Source organism: Coturnix japonica, chromosome 4, assembly GCF_054131305.1.
Source record: "Coturnix japonica strain WE chromosome 4, WE-NBRP24, whole genome shotgun sequence".
Classification (NCBI taxonomy): Eukaryota; Metazoa; Chordata; class Aves; order Galliformes; family Phasianidae; genus Coturnix; species Coturnix japonica.
Genome location: NC_140666.1, coordinates 63,602,063 through 63,617,621, shown reverse-complemented (window position 1 = coordinate 63,617,621; position 15,559 = coordinate 63,602,063). Strand labels below are relative to the sequence as shown.

Genomic DNA, 15,559 nt, shown 5'->3' with positions numbered 1-15,559 from the left:
CTAAGATTCCATGACAAATTATTTGCTTAAATATGAGGTGCTTGGTAAACTGACAGCACATTTTAAATAATCTTATGTCATTATTTGATATCTACTGCTTTTTACATAGCATTCTTCAAGACCCAAAGTTTAAATGAATTTGAAAACTACTGAAGAAAAGTTAGGAAATGAATATTAAGTATATTTTGAGAAGCCTAATCATAGCCACAGGTAGTAGGAAACTGAAAGTCTTATCACGGTATGTAGATTCTCTTCTAGGAAAAAAGCCATGTTATGTAAGTGATGTGCAGAAGTTCCTAATGTGTTACTCTAAAGAAAATAATTAAGTTAGCAAAAAAGTACAGACTGTTAATTTCTTAGCAGAGGTAGATGGTGCTATTATTTGTTTAATCGGTTCTGGAATGTTTTGGCATTGCTTTACTTTGTAGAACAAAAGAAGAAATGACCTCTTCATGAAAAGAATGCTGTGGATAAGCTGATATGTACCTTATCAACTTTGCTATTGTAGCTATGCCAGCCAGACATGTTAGTGTGACATAGACGTTCTTTGGTATTTATACCTTGTCAGAGGTGTTTTGGAAATCATTTGTGACCTCATCTGGCATACAGAGAGGCTGCAAAGTTCTCAGAATTGATAAAATGTAAGCCCACTTTAAAATTAGCTTATTTCAAACTTCCTGGCCTTCAAGGACTTTAGAAAATAGTCTGCTTGATAGCTTTGTACCTATTTGCTACTGATGCTTTTCTGTGCTTCTGAAGTCTGAAGGACCATAGCTGATGGCATTTCTTTAAGATTCTTTTGAGCTTAGGTTTCAAATAGCTATTTTTCTAGAAGTACTGTGTGGGAGATCAAAGTCCAGCATGCAAGGTGTATTGATTCTAATCTGTAAGGAAGAACAAACTTTAAAATGTACTTTAGTTAGCACTGAGAAGTGTGAAAGGTGGATAGAACTAACCCAACAAGTTTTCTATCACTTAATAAGCCAATCTAATCAGGCAAGAACTTTTTTTTTTTTTTTTTTTTTTTTTTGTTCTCCTAGTTAAGAGCCATGAGTATGACTGTGTATCTTGGAAAGTGTTCTTTATTTTTAGTCAGCTGGTTATCATCTGGTCCTGAACATCATGAAAGGTGGAAAGTATGAGGACCAGAGCTGAGGGGGCAGGAGCAAGAAAGATCAGTTGGGGGCTGACAGTCCTAATTTTTTCCTTTTTTTCATATGTCAGATTTTAAAAAAATAGTTTGGGCAGGGATATATTAAGAAACAGATTGGTGTTCTGGGCAGTAGTGCATGGAGTAGAAAAATATGAAAATATCTAGGTGTGTCAAAAGAGGTTGAGGCTACAGGGGGGAAAAATGAGTAGATAGTGATAATTTCATCTCATATGTGTAGATATGTCAAAGTAATATATAATGTATAATATATAATGTATAATGTAACACGTATATAAAATTAGACATGATTTAGCTGTCTCTGTACATTTTAAGTTGTGCAGTAAATAAATGTTTGAATTGATTCTTTTTTGGGGGGCAGAGAGGGAGGGGGAAGGGTGACTTTGTTTCAAACAAGCCTGAAGTGAGATCAGGGAGGATCACCAGACATGCTGGAAAAGTCTTTTGCAAAATGTTTTTTGCCAGCAGTTCTGGGCATCTCTTGAAAATCCATGATCCCATTCTGCTTTTTTACCAGTAAACTCTCATTCCTATGCAATTATTTTCTCACAATTGATGCTCATTACTTGATTAAAGGTTACAGTGTCCTTTCTCAAATAGAAAAGGAATGCATGCTCTAATTACTGGAGTATGAAATAGTATTCTATAAATGTAGAGATAATAAGGTGCAAAAAAAATGATAACGAAGGGACAGAGGAAAGACAGTAACGGACTGCCAAATGTGTATATGTGTGCCTGAACCATTCTAGCAGAAGCTAGAGAACCTTTCTCCCAAGAAGTAGCTGCACATCTTCAACAACATTTTAAGGAAGAGTAAGAGCTGCCTGGGACAGGGGGAGGCTGTTGTTTGGAAGGACTATGTCTAAAGTCTCAGGAATAAGGCTTTTAGGTCATAGGTGATATAAAAATGGAACCGGTAAGTGTTTTGGATCCCTGTATTATGAATAGAGGATAGAGAAAAGGCTTGGAGTGAAAAGTGTCAAATAACTTACAGTGGTATTTGAGAAATACTCATGTACAATTTTTTTCTTGTAATCTCTTAAAGTTTCAACCCTTTCAGTGTGAGATTGGTCCAGTTTTGGTTTGGATAGCATTACTGCTCAGAGTTTGAGAGGAGCTCACTTATTCTTGTAGGTGTCTGCAGTTTGGGATGGAGAGCAAACTTCACTTTGGGTAGTGCTGGAAACTAGATGACAAGAAATGTTATTCAAAACTTAAATTGACTTGATCTGCATTCCAGTTTAAGTCTATGAATTAACATAATTATTTAACACAACTGTCTCTTATCAGTGCAATCAGACCTGGAAGACTTTTAAGTATAAATTGACCAGACTTTTACTATAAACTGTCTAAAACTATAAACTATTAACTGCCTTGGCAATATACTTAGCACATTCTTTAAGTGCAATGTATTTCAGTAGCTGATTCTCATTTTTTGTTTCACTTTAGATTATAGTTGATGTATCTGCAGTATTTCAAGAAATGGAAAGATAAACTTTACAATGTTTACAGTGTTTACAACTCATAATGGAAGTTGTTCAAAATGTGTTATTTTCTGTTATAATCTGTGATGAAGTATTAATTTTTGGGAAAGTGTGGTTCTTCATGAACTTAGATTCACATTTGTTTTCTCTGAAATGCTGTCCTACAGAACTGGAAACAGGACACTCCTTAATACTGTGGTTCCCATGAACTGGTATCTACCCAAGTTACTGTAAAATGTGAGATATTTTGTTGGAACAAGTATCTTAAAGTCACTTAAACTGATGAGTAATGATAGGTATTGTTATGAATGATATGTTGATCAATCTAATTGATAACCAAACAACAAGAAAAGGAAAGTAATGAACCTCTTTTTCAATCTATTTCATCTTTACTTTTAGCTGTATTTTAAGTAACTGAAAACTATATCTGCAATCAACTTAAAAAAAAAAACAAACACAAAAAACTGCTTATGATGATTTTAGTCAGATTCTATATTTGAGAATAGATAGTCATACCCTCAGTGCTACTCTTGAATGAAATTATATCAGAAAGTAAAATATTGATAATGGGAGAGAAAATAGTGTGGAAATTGCTTGAGGATTTCAATAAAATTTAGCACTGCAGTAAGATGTAACAATACTGCAGGGATCTAGTCTTATTAGGCTAAAGCACTTTCATCTTTAATTGCAAAAGGGCTCCAGGGTTTCCTTTAAAACTTTTAAATATTATTCTTAGGAAAATCAGAGTTACTTTCTTCATCTCTCCTATATCATTATGTGCCTCTACTACTTCCTGTAAGTAACCTGTTTCAAAGGACAGCTATGTAAAAAGGAAATACTTGTGATAAAACTTTTCCCAAAACTCTCTAGAAAACACTTTTAAAATGGATTTTTGATACTTTTATTTAAGTATGTCCCACATTTTCAACTCATATCAACTCAATACTCTGTATGACTTACCCAGAATTAGTGCCTGATATGTCTGAACTCCAGTATGCTCTTCTGATGACTGTGTCTCAAGTGGTTACTGGTACTGATGACCTAGGAACTGGACATCATGTTTATTCTGGGCCTATGGTCACCTGTATCCTTGGACAAATTATGTTAATTAGCTTGTTTCAGCTTACTTACTTTGTGTTTAGGCAAAATGACCAAACAATTAAAATTTTAAAAAATAAATAAGAATCAATCATTTGAGAAGTTCATTTCTTTTATTAATAAATCGTGCCTTTATTTTTGTCATGATGACAGCAGTCCAATTTTGCTTTTATGAAAGAACCTTCAATTTAAATATAATATCAAAATTTTACAGAAATTGAAAGAGTTTCTGAAATACCTGTAATTTCCAATTACATTCAAGACTGTATAGCAGATATTTTCCTATTAGTGAAATATATCTAGGAACAATTACAGTAAAGCAGAATATAAAATACTAGCCTTAATATAGTAATTTGTTGTTTACTAGGATCTGTTCTTTTGCTATTTCCTGTCAATGGATGTCAATACCCTTTATTTGTTACAGATCATGCTTTTAAAACTATTAGGGAATGCAACAAAGTTGCTGAAGTTAAACTTATTTTTTATAACAGAATTTTAATAAAATGTAAGCAATTGACGATTGAAGGTCACAAGATTGCATTGTTGCTTCATGGAAGGTATAGTTTTCTGTTCTGTGAAGCTTATTGGAGACATCCAGAAACTACTTTATGAAGAAAAATGGCAGGAAGGGCTAAATCAGAGTGGTGAAGGATACACTGATACAGTATCTCTAAATAAGGCTAAGAATAATGCTGCTTATTATTCTGTCTCAAAATGAAGGCTGTTGACCCTGGGCTAGTGAAGGACTAGTGAGCTTTTTCAGCTGTTTTTTGAAGAAAGCATCCATCTCCTAGATGCTACAGGTAAGATCAGGAAACTTATTTAAATTCCCACTTGAATGAGATAAGCTAAGATACCAGCCAGTGTTCTATTTCTGGTCATGTTTAGACCACAGCAAGCAAGTGGTTACCTTTATGTGCTTAAATACTCATTGCAGGGGCAATACAACTATATACTTTGAACTAGAATTTTTATGTGATGGCAGTAGACAGGCAGCCATCATTTCAGTGTCATGTGCTTTTCCCAGACACATCACTATACATGAGCAATGGGACTTGTCCAGTTTATCCAGTCTGATGGCAGCAGAGAAGACTAGATGAGCAGAGCATGCAACAAAACTTTCTCAGATATCTATGGAGCTTCTCAGTAATGCCAAACGAGTTAGGTTCTCACACACGATTTAACAGTTTGCTGAACTGGAGCCATAGTCTGCCCTTCAATTAAGTCTCTTCTAACTTCCCCCTAATGGTCTATGTTAGCAAAAAGAAGGAAAAGTACTGAAGGTCCTGCATGTATACCAAAGACTAAAGCTCTTGCTTTTATCTGGAAGGAGCTGGAGCCCTGAAGATCGAGTTAGTATGTTGTCTTCTTCAGATAGTTCTTTTAAAATACCTTCAAGAACCCTTTTCCCCCAAAATACTGCACTTTCACTGTATGTTAAATTAACACCATATAGAGTTAAATGGATATAGACAAGCATCTTGAAACCTTTCCAAGCTCAAACCTATTGGTGAAAAGTAGAGGCAGTGAGTTTTTAAAGAAGTCAGATTTTTAGCCTGCCCATGGAGAATGCTGTAATGGAAACTACAGCATGTTAGCATTTTAGATGATGGAGACCTCATTTTCACTTACTGAAGAATGTTTTGGTAGAGTCAGTGTCTGTGTCAGTGCACTGAGAAACAAGGGACTGGATCTACTGTCTTCTTCATGTTGATTATTAACAAAAAAGTCAGTGAACTGAACATGGTGAAATGCTATTCTTGCAGAGTGGTTTTGTTTTAATACTTAGTTTCTGTGTAAATAATTACTTCAGTAGTTTAATGTTTCCCAGCCAAAAGCTTCAGAAACAGGTTGCCAAATCAGCAGACTTCTGATCAGAAAGTATTGTTGGACTGTAACCACGGCACAAAGTATGCATCCCATAAACAATTTTCATCTTATTCTTCTTATTAGTTTTTATTAGTATTAAGGACCTCAAGAGGAACTAAAACAAGAGTACCAGGGTAAAGACGCTGTGGAAAGAAATGTGTAAATCTAACCTAGGAGGTCTTAAATCTCTGCTTGTGACTATACTGAAAGATGGGTGCCCATTATCGGAAATGGGGCTCGGATGAGTGGAGGGGCAGTACAGCTCAGACTGCACACTGTGTTTGGGGCTGGTAAGCCTTTTCTAGCACTACAACATGTGAGACTGGACAACGAAAGGCTGCAGTTTACACAAATCCATATCAGTGGCTAGGAAGGGGCTGAAATACGCCATCCTCAGCCAGTACTCAGTTTTTGTGTATCAAATGCAGCATGCTTAAATACTTCCAATATTTTTAAATGTTTTAAATGTAAAGCACACTGAGGGGTACGGGACTGAGTGTGCTTTACCAGCTTTTATTTGTGCTGGGTGGTTGAGATCAGAGACAACGACCAGACAGGGTAGGAACTTCTACCAGCAATTCCACCTGGTTCAGAATTGCCTCCTCTCCTCCCTGCCCTGAGACATGTGTTACTACTCCAAGTAGGGTAAAATTGTTTCATTAGGTGATTACAGCGTGCAACCTTCCGAAATTTGCCTACTAAGCAGCAACCTTTAACACACTAAGACTAACGAAGTCAGGGTAACTCTGATTGTAAATGAGCGGGGTTTCATCACCTTTGCGTTGCAGTGTAATGCTTCTTCCCCCATACTAAATAGAGATTTACCGCAGATACTTCGCCCTGTCAAACAGCTCCAGTGCCCAAATTCAGAGGGACTAGAGAGCGCTGGTCGACACGCGTTCACACAACGCAGCGGACACCGCATCGCACCGGCCCCGATCCCTCGCATCCCCCTCGCGGAGCGGGCCGGGGGCGGGCCGGGCGGCGCTATCTGGGCGGGCCGGCGGCGGGCTGTTGCCATGGCTCCCGCAAGCCGGGGCAGCCCCGCGGGCCGGCGGCGGCGGCGGTGTTGAAGGGACCAGCCATTTTGCTGGTGGAAAACAATGTGACATGGTGTGCCGGGCTCTGCCGTGCAATAAACACGCGTCTCCTCAGAGGACACAGAAGAAACTGGAGCGCGAGTGAGTAATGACAGCGGGTTAGCGCGTTGGAGCTGCCATTTTGACAAGCCGGTGACTGCTGCTGCCGCTGGCTGATCGGAGGCGGAATGCGGAGCGATAACGCCGCATATCTGCTGTCAGGCGGCCGAGCGGGTTTTTGTCTCGTAAAGGCGAGGCGGCCCTACGGCGTTATCTCGGTGCCCGCCGCGAGGGCTGAGCCGGGGCTGGCGGCCCCGCGGTTCGCAGCGGGCAGGTGCCGGTCCGGCCCCGCCCGGCCTTCCGACCCCGCGGGCTGCGAGCCGAGGGTGTGCCGCTGCGATCCGCACAAAGGGAGCCTGCCGAGCATCCCGGCTCCGGGGAGAGGTACGGCTCTGCGGGGACTGATTCTGCCGTGTGAGACTGTGGGAAATAAGCTTCGGCAGGTACCTTTGTGTTTAAGGGATGGTTTGATCAGAGACTTGTGTGGAGTGATGGCTGAGTGCGTTGGTCTGACTGCATCTTGTTTTAGTGTCGTGTTCTGTATAGCTGTCGAGTCAAAAGATTGCTTGTGATAGCAGACGTAATCATATGCTTGCGTTTCCTACTAAAAGGGGTTTTCGTTTTCCATTGTGCTTTGTGTCAGGATAGCATGGGATATAATGCGTTATCAAACTTGCAAATGTATTTGAAAAGCCTCCAGTCACTCAACCATTTGTGACTGGGATTGATGCATTGTGCTCAGCCTCAGCGTAACTAGATTTAAATTGTCTGACTGCTGCTATGCAATATGTAGGTCATAATAAGGAGTAGCTTTTTCACCAGCCTTCCGTGGTCTGCATGCCCCAGTGCTGTGGTTGATTGTTTTGTGGTACTGGCACTGGTAAGAGCAGCAGTGACACAGCCAGCTCACACCACCCGTTCAGATATGGCACATACCGTGCTGCACAGAGCACAACACGCCCATTGTGTCCCTCCGCTCAGTGCTCGATACAAGGAAGGAAACCAGCACTCCACACTGAGCACAAGCACAATTAACAGCACAGGGCGGTTAAACTTTTATTGAACGATCCCAGCGGCAGGCTTTCTGCTTAACGAAAAATAAATAAAACCATGAATGCAAACGTAAGGCAGTCGTTGAAACACAGTAAGTCATCTGATTGGAGCTGTATGTTCATACTGTAGGTTTTCAAGGCAAAATGAATTGCTCTTTATAGATATTAATCACAACATGACTGTTTTAGAGAGGTCAATAAAACTACAGTCCCTCAATATACTTCTATAATAAATGTAATGTTGCACTAACAAATGTATTTCTACTAACATAATTCTTAATTACCTAATGCTGAAATGCATTTGATTAATCTGGCAACTGAATACTATGATTTGCTTTGCAACTAGAGGAAAGAAATGATTGGTATTAACTCTTAATTATGTGGTTTTCAGTTACACTGAGATGAACCATTTGTTTGGACAGTTGAGTGGGCATGAGATCAGGAATTTGAGGTCTGGGATCTCTATAGTTAAATTAGTAACCAGTGTTCTGTAATTAGGACCCAAATTCCAATGTGTTATTTCTGTGTATATGTGCTGTAAAGGTATTTGGACAAGCATGGTCAGCAGCTATTCCCCAAATGAAACTTTGCATTTAGAAATAGCAGTTTATAAACAGATTGCAACCATGTATTTTCCCTGTTAGAAAAGCTCCATCTTCCTCAAATTGTTTCAGGATTTCACTAATAGGTGAATGCGTACCCCAGCTTCTTATGTGTGGAGGTCAAATAATAAATTGTTTAGAGATCCACTTTTTTTCTGTGTTCTTTTAAGTGGAATGAATATTTACAATGCAGTTCTACATGAATATTCGTAACTGAGCCTTTAATTATGATCTAGCTTTTCCTTTAAGGTGCTTGTAAATCTCTAACAAAGAGAGCCTCTTTTATTACAATAGGAATTATTGACACAGTAGTATGCAAAAAGTCAAGGACCTTACAGCTCAAGCTGCACATATCCTATTGTGAAGAATTTATGGTGTAAGAAAGCATATGAGGACTAACCGTGTTAAATCAGTGTACAGCTAGTTAGGTGCTGGTAGATGCATCTTATTAGTCTCTATTATTATTGAGAACAATATTCTGCATTCTTTCCATTCTGTTGTTCTTCCTTTGTCTTCTTTCTCATATCAGTTCCTGGCTTCCCTCTGTTGCCTTACTGTCTCTTTGGCAACATCTGATCCCCTCTGAGGTATTTGTAAATCAAATCGGTGACTGTCAGTAATGGCCATGGAGGTGCCGGAAAGGAATATGGTTAGGAGGAAGAATGTTAATGATTTAGAGGGGAAAAAGCATGCCCAGTATGGACTAACGGTATGTGATATAAAGAATTAAGAGGTAGAGTCCAGTCACAAATGATGAAATCAAACAGGCAATGAAGAGGAAGAATATTATTCAGCTCATAATCAGCTATATTTTTCAACAGAAGATTACTAAGAAGATCTTGAGAATAACATGAGACAAGTTGGATATTTCAGGAGTGGAAAGGTTGACGTTAAGTTTCAGTTAAAGTGTGGAAGTTATTTATTTTATTTTTTTTTAATTAAGTAGAGTCATTATTTCAATCTGGGAAGTTATTGTACGTGATTTGAAAGTCTGTAGGTTATGCAAAGTCAGACTGTTTTGGTCTGCAGTGAGGTAAATAACACCAGCTGTCATGCTTTAACATGAGTCACTTCAAATGTTTTTGAGAGAGATGACTCTTGAAGGTGACTCTATGTCCATGTGTTGTGATCATAAACACATCACCAGTGAAGCAAAAGCAGGGAGATCAATCCTAAAACGTAATATTACAGCAGCAGGTGCAAATAAGAATAAAAATGAAGAGGGGGACCAAAGAAAGCAAAATCAAATGCTGTAACAGTTTGGTATGTTTGTTTAAAATCATTAGATTTGAACAAACACTGATAAGCATTGACCAACCATGTGGTCTGTGGAGCACAATAACCTTTTAAGAGTGTTAATGTGGGAATGTAATCTGCCCTCCATCTATGGGCTCATCCCTGGAAAGCCATAGGCTTACATATATGACCAACCGTACAGATGTCACATGCCTAGAAACCACTCAGATATCAAATTAGTGTGCACTGTATAAGGTTGCACTGTGGAACAGCTGAACACTGCTTCTGTATTGGAAGGATCAGGTATTGCATGTGATACACCAACAATGAGGGTTCATCCGGAGCAGGTAAATTACATCACATGTGACCTGGGAAAAAAGTTCTGCTCCTTTGAGTCTGTCCATGTAATGTGGACAATTCTTGGATGTTTGTAAATGTGAATTTTACATATATGTAGTTTGATGGTGTTGTACCACACTGATACCGACCCTTTCCTATATCACTATTTCAGTATTGCATTCTTGTTACTCACTGACAGAATGTATTTTCTTCACACTCTGTTGGATGTAGTGTAGAATGTTCTGTTAGGGAAATGATTATACCATACATACTCAGACTTGGTTCATTTTTCTTCAAATAGTGTGGCTTCTTCACACACAAACATTTTACCAAAAGTGTAGTACCATACAAAAAAAAAAAAAAAAAAAAAAAAAAAAAGCCACAATGAGTTGTTGATATTTCTGTTATTGTGAAGTACCTTAACTGTCTTGAACCCAGCCTGAAAAGAAAAGCTGAAAAGACTCTCAAAGGCACTGATGTAATGGAAAACTTCATGGACGGGAAGGATTGTGGTGTGATAATGGACAGAAGTACATACTTCAAGGGTAGAATGTATCTCTGAGCTAAGGCACGCTGAATGACAGCATTTTAGATCTACTCCTGCTTTGTTGTTTTTTTTTATGCATTAAATGTATTTTTCTGTTCAAATCTATTGTTCCATAATAGCACATCTAATGCTGCTGTAAAGCAGGAAATTCCAAAGACTGAGCCTTTTCTCCTATTATTTCTAGCTTCTGTCCCTAAATAGACTTACTTTACATCCTTCTCTGTTGAACAATGATAGTGTTCTGATTCATCCACCCTTGAAAATCTCAGCAGCTACCATTAAGGGTTTGAAGAGGACAGATGCAGTTCTGTGTTCTTAAGTAACCTGAATAACGTAATATGTTAACAGTTGATGCTGAGGATCCCAGGCCTCAAAGGATAGTAGTGGAGGTGGGGGGGAAGAGAAGAAGATAGTAAGAAAAGCAATGCTTTTCCCTCCCAGTCCTTACTACAATCAAGTTCTACAATAAGCTTTCCTTGTACCTTTTCAACAGATAACTTGAATAATGTTGTAACATGGAAGAACAAAAGCTTTACTTATTTGTAGTGTATTTGTCCTACATTAAACATACAAGTATTGAAGTGAAGCGTGACTGAATTTTTTGATGTGTAAGTTTAGCCTTAGTTGCTGACTAGCAAGATTTGCCCTCAAATAGTGAGTTTTACTACCACAGGACTCAGAAGGAAAGGGAAGAGTGCTTGAAGGAAACTCAAGGCAATCAATAATGGCACTTTTCATAGGTGAAAAAGCACCATTTTGCAGGCTTACAAGAGCGTTAAGAAGCATTGATTGTGTCTGTTCGTAACATCAAGACATGACTGCGTTTGTTTGTAACATAAACAGTTCTGCTAATAGGAAACTGGTAGTTATGACTGAAGGTTAAAATAGCTGGAAGGGTCCATGTTTCTTTTTCAGAGTTTAGAAACAACAGCAGCAAAAACAAACAAACAAACAAAAACAAAACACAGTTCCTTAATGATTCTTTTTTCCTTTAGTGGAGACAATAAGTGAGTTCCTGGTAATACTGAAAAGCAGTTTTAATACTCCTAAGAGGCTTAGGTTACATGATGTAGCCCATTATGGGAACCAGTGGGAACTACATCAAGAGCAAGATAGCCATAGCATGTCCTTTTCAGTATGTTGCCATCTGGTCTGAGCACTCTAGCCTGAATGAGAAGTTTTGTCACCACAGATAGCACTGAATGTTAGGTTGCATAAAGCCCCTCGGGGGGGAAAGTGCAGATAGGCACAAATGTGTGAAGCCACAAAAAACACACAATGCCACCTTGCAAAAAAAAGTGCAGATACTACTCAAACATGTACGTGGTGCGGAAGATGCAACAGATTTTCCTTTGGCAACCTAGTACTAAATGTTTATGCCTGATGTAAGACCATAAAGGATTAATAAGTTCCTAATGACAGGGATCTCATGGATGTTCTTCATAAAATATGGTGACTCATCTTTAGATTTAGCTGTAAGGAATACCAATAAAATAACCGAAATAGATATTTCTGAAATGTAAATTGTAGAAGAGAGATTAGCACTTCAGCTTACCATATACAAGCAAATCAGTTAAGGAAACAGGGAGGTTTATATTTTTACTCAGACTACTGAGATTAAATACAAAACCAAGGAAGACTGCCACAAAATCCATTAGAGAATAAATTTCAGTTCATGCAAGTGTCTGGACCACTTCTGGTCTCCTGATCAGAATAAGATATGAATACGTGTAAAATTCTTAATGGCTGTTGGTAGGTGATTTCATAAACTGTTTTGACTCTGCCTATAGCAAGGGTACCCAGTAGGACTGACTTCCTGAAAGCCAGTGTTTCACCAAAGCTTTAGGAAAGGGAAAGAAGGAGCCTGTCCATGATTCAGGTCTCTCGAACAATTCTGATGTATGAAAAATTAATGAATTCGAGATTACACACATTACTGCAGAGGTCTGTTTTTGTGAATATGAACAGTATTTTCACTACTAGAGGTGCCCACAGAAGGAATGTAGCAATCAACTTTGATATAACTAAGTGCAGGGTGGATATAATTAAACAATATTTTTAAACACTGGTTTTTCTAATTGTATCTTGATATTAAAAATGATACACTATAACTGTAAAATCATAATTACTTCCTTTTTTCTAAGCATAAATCTAATCTGAAATGGAGATATTATTGGCACCAAATTTTGAAACAGGTGTGAAATGAGATTTGTAAAATACTAAATGCTTGTTTCTGAGTGAATTTTATTTCGTTTGAGAGCCTCACTTTCTCTGTTATGCAGATAATGAGAACTTTTATAGTTAAACTGTGATAAATAAGGAGGACAAATTAATTGTTGAGAGGTGATTATTAATTGGTGAGAATGCCAAAGAAATCATGTTATTGGAAGGCTGGTCAGTAAATCCTCAGTGCAGATTGCTTTGTGTTCTCCAGCAAAGCAGATGAGTTGCTGGATCAGAAGTCCCCATGTTTAACACAGTATACTGTCTTTAAGCACCATGAGACATGTATGTGACTTTTGAATTTAAAAAATAAATAAATAATGTAGTTATGCAGGCAACCCAAAGCTAGAGAGATTCACCTAAACATATAAAGCATAGTTAGTGCTTCCCGTCTAACATGGTGCTCTCACTACTGATTTCTGTGCATTTTGTGTTTTACCCTTCTTCAAATCTTAAGCAGCTATTGTCTGTTTTATGTAACAACACTGTATTTTCTTTACTGTTAAAGATATAGTAAGGATTTTGGAGATAAGTAAACAGTAGCATCCCAAAGGGGTGCCAGTGAAAAATATTCAATACATGTCAATTAAGTCATATATTGACCCTGTAATTCACACTGCTCCTTCTAGCCAGTTATGTATCTTGGACATTTTAATGAGCAACTTCTGACAGAAGCTAGCATTTGCTAGCATTACATTTATTAAAATTTATTTCTAATTAACTGGAAACTCTGAGCAGTGACACTCTCCTGGACAGTGCAATTACCATAAATTTGATTGTTTTTCTTCCGGGTAAATTTATAATTCTTAGGAATCTGAAAGAAATAATTACAATGTGACCAATGAAATCAGATGGGTTACTTTGAATAACCAAAACATAAAAGAGGTTAATAAAAGGAAGTGATTGTAAGAGATTACGGTAAGTGAGGTGTTGATAGGTTTGGAAGTATAATGAAGACCAAACCAAAGGCTTTGTTTTGACATACAAGTTTTAAATTTATTATATGTATATCTGTAAGTTTATACATTCACATACTTTTGACAGTGGCATTTGATTCGCTGATTTATTGTCTTGGGTACAGGCCAGGTTCAGGGCACAGTTTATTGTCAGAACTCTTGCAAACTCTAGAAAAATTATTTTCAAGTCTACACCTGCATAATATAGTAAAGTATTAGGGAGATGCCTTTCAGCCCAGGGAAATTGTTTTCTTATAAGCAGATAAAAATGTTGTGAATTTATCTAGGTGTGAATTTGTTTACTTCCTGTAGTATTTAGTGGTGTAATTATCTTAAATATGTGCTATTTAAAGCATAGATTAGTCATCGTTTATCTAAAACCTCAAGAGAAAATAAACACATCAGTAGGACTAAGTAAAAGCTCTGAGCTGTACAACAGCAAATCTGTTACATTGTCTCTCTATAGACATGTTCCGCTTCAAATTCTGACATGCAATCACTGTACCAGAGGAGAAAGCGCAGATGAGTTATTTCCCAATGAATGGATAAAAAGACCGTTGTCTCAGTTGTTATCTGAAAGGAAACTACATCTTAGTAATTGTTTCTATCAGTATTAGCTCATCACTGTGTAAAGAAGGGGTTGGCGTTAAGTTCTCTTTGTAGTGGATGCTTAACATACTCGATGGAACACACATGATTGCAAAAGTAAACTGAAAAACAGATGTATTAACAAATGGTTCTGACCACTTAACTGTAATACCATTTGTTTCCTAATTTCTTAGAGGAAGTTTAGCAGAGATGAAAAATTTAGAAGTGATCTGAAGAACAAGTAAATAGTATCTTTATAGATAAACTTGAGAAGTATTCTTGTGTTAAAAGGATACTATCTGTTACAAATGAATGTATATGTGGGAAAATCTGTGCAGAAGTTGTACAAACTTAAAATGAAAGCTTTGTGAGTTGCAGGAGGAAACAAAGAACTGAGAAAGCTCTAGAATGGAAGAGATGGAAGTAAAACTGCTGTGGTGGAAAGGCAAGGAGGCAGCTGTGTGCCTGCTAATGGACAATGTGTGTCTACTGCTCAGTAGTAGACAAGTGTAATATCCTCAAAGCAAAAAGCCAGAGTAATCTCTTGGGGCACATTTTACGTTGGTCATAAAGCACTATTATTGAAAACCAGGGGCCTGGGTACTGTAGTTAAGTTGTGTTATGACAGAAGCCTGAACAACAGCATTCCTGATAACGGGCAAACAAAAACAACCATATTGTTCCTGAGATTGAAGGGAAGCAGGTGTGAGGAGAAATGACCTGGTTCCTTGTGTACTTAATGTTATTATTTGTGTTCTAGTAAGGTTTCTGACTTACACACAATATGCCAGCACATACCATGGATTTTTCTTGTATTTTAGTCTCTGTACGTACACAAGTATTTTAATTATTTTGCAGATTTAAAAGCAAAATAATCCCCTTCTGCAGCTGAGTCCTTTGTGTTGCATTTAAACTTGGACACAAATAGTGAAGTCTTGGCTGCTCAAACTTTAGAACAAAGTATTAGATGTTCCAGATAGATACTTACTTTGTATATTGATATCAAAATGAGGTTGTCACTGACTGTCTTCTACAGGCAATGGAATAATGTAATTATTATATGGATAGAGGTCAGGTAGCAGGTAATTTGGATGTGAGTGAATCACAGCTTGAGGGATGCTGCTGTGCTCAGTTTATCTGACCATTATAAAAATAAATTAAATGCTTTCCTAATATTTTCCTTGTGAGAAATTTATTTAATTGTCAGAGGAATCAAATAAGTTTAAACTGCATGTCAGATGGTCCAGAGCAGAAT

At 37.8% G+C, this 15,559-nt stretch overlaps 1 protein-coding gene across 50 annotated transcripts in view; it reads left to right on the top strand.

Annotated features, from left to right (window-relative positions):
- Positions 1 to 1,947: 1,947 nt before the first annotated feature.
- SORBS2 (sorbin and SH3 domain containing 2) overlaps positions 1,948 to 15,559 on the top strand; it is a 133,355-nt gene continuing 119,743 nt past the window's right edge. For 28 of the 50 annotated variants that reach the window (XM_085547147.1, XM_015862066.3, XM_015862061.3 and 25 more), the window contains exon 1: positions 1,948 to 2,087. The gene's annotated coding sequence lies outside the window, so the exon portion shown is untranslated. Of the gene's footprint in view, positions 2,088 to 6,638; positions 6,804 to 15,559 lie in introns of those variants that run through there. The other 22 variants (XM_085547114.1, XM_085547152.1, XM_085547151.1 and 19 more) reach the window with 1 other exon arrangement.